Below are 2,213 nucleotides of genomic sequence, written 5' to 3'. Positions count from 1 at the left end.
CTGAGTTAATGGCTAGTGCTTTATCGTTTTATTTTAGTGCTTAATTAGTTACTGAATGGGTTAAGCTCCTTGCTGCTATCTGGGATCTTGGAACACTGGGAAAAGCTTTAGCTATGTTAGAATTCAATCTTAAAAGGCATTACAATAAGGTAATACTAAATAGAGAGCACGTGAATCCATACACTAGGCTAATGCGGGGATGGAAAATTGATTTTATCGTTTATATGGATTAGGGAGAGGGTGCCAGACCCCGGGAATAGAGTTTCCTTGAAACTCATTGCTTCATGTGTCAGCTTCCCAGGTTTCACTTTGTCAAACTGACTCAACCAAAGTACATGGCACTTTATCTCCTTTTGTTGTCGAATTGCTCTGGCTAGGACTTCGAGTACTATATTGAATAGGTAGGGAGAAATTGGGCAGCCTTGTCTAGTCCCTGATTTTAGTGGGATTGCTTCCAACTTCTCTCCATTTACTTTGATGTTGGCTACTGGTTTGTTGTATATTGCTTTTATTATGTTTAGGTATGGGCCTTGAATTCCTGATCTTTCCATGACTATATTATGAAGGCGTGTTAGATTTTGTCAAATGCTTTCTCAGCATCTAACAAGTTGATCATGTGATTTTTGTCTTTGAGTTTGATTATATAATGGATTTTGTTGATGGATTTACGTATATTAAACCATCCCTGCATCCCTGGGATGAAGCCTACTTGATCATGATGGATGATCATTTTGATGTGTTCTTGAATTCGGTTTGCAAGGATTTTATTGAGTATTTTTGCATCGATATTCATAAGGGAAATTGGTCTGAAGCTTTCTTTTTTTGTTTTGTCTTTGTGTGGTTTAGGTATCAGAGTAATTGTGGCTTCATAGAATGAATTGGGTAGAGTATCTAATTTTTCTATTTTGTGGAATAGTTTGAGGATAGTTGGAATTAGGTATTCTTTGAAGATGTGACAGACCTCTGCACTAAACCCATCCTGGTCCTGGGCTGGTTTTGGTTGGGAGACTATTAATGACTGTGTATATTTGTTTACAGGAAATGGGACTGTTTAGATCATTAATCTGATCCTGATTTAACTTTGGTAGCTGGTATCTTTCTAGAAAATTGTCCATTTCATCCAGGTTTCCAGCTTTTTTTTTTTTTTTTTTTTTTTTAGTATAGCCTTTTGTAGAAGGATCTGATGGTGCTTTGGATTTCTTTAGGATCTGTTGTTATGTCTCCTTTTTCATTACTAATTTTGTTAATTAGGATACTATCCCTGTGCTCTCTAGTGAGTCTGGCTAAGGGAATATCTACCTTGTTGATTTTTCTCAAAGAACCTGCTCCTGGTTTGGTTGATTCTTTGAATAGTTCTTTTTGTTTCCACTTGGTTGATTTCAGCCCTGAATTTGATTATTTCCTGCTGTCTACTCCTCTTGGGTGAATTTACTATCTTTTGTTTTAGAGCTGCTAGGTGTGCTGTCAGACTGCTCATGTATGCTTTCTCTAGTTTCTTTATTGAGGAACTCAAGGCTATGAATTTGCCTCTTAGGACTGCTTTCATTTTGTCCAATAAGTTTGGGTATGTTGTGGCTTCATTTTCAATGAACTCTAAAATGTCTTTAATTTTTTTCTTTATTTCTTCCTTGACCAATGTATTATTGAGTAGATTGTTGTTTAGATTCCATGAATGTTGGCTTTATATTATTATGCTGTTATTAAAGATTAGCCTTTTTTCATGGTGATCTGATAAGATGCATATAATTATTTCAATATTTTTGTATCTGGTGAGGCCTATTTGATGACTGATTATAAGGTCAGTTTTGGAGGAGGTACCATGAGGTACTGAGAAGAAGGTATATCATTTTGTTTTAGGATAAAATGTTCCTTAGTTATATGTTAAATCCATTTATTTCATAACTTCTGTTAGTTTCACTGTTTCTCTGTTTAGTTTCTGTTTCCAGGATCTGTCCTTTGGTGAGAGTGGGGTTTTGAAGTCTTCCACTATTATTGTGTGAGGAGAAATGTGTGCTGTGGGCTTTACTAAAGTTTCTTTAATGAATGTGGCTGCCCTTGCATTTAGAGCATAAATATTCAGAATTGAGTTCATATTGGTAGATTTTACCTTTGATGAGTATGAAGTGCCCCTCCTTTATTTATTATTATTATTATTATTATTTTTTTTTTTTTTTTGGTTTTTCGAGACAGGGTTTCTCTGTGTAGCCCTGGCT

Source organism: Mus caroli, chromosome 2, assembly GCF_900094665.2.
Source record: "Mus caroli chromosome 2, CAROLI_EIJ_v1.1, whole genome shotgun sequence".
Classification (NCBI taxonomy): Eukaryota; Metazoa; Chordata; class Mammalia; order Rodentia; family Muridae; genus Mus; species Mus caroli.
Note: the sequence above shows the minus strand (reverse complement) of the source record.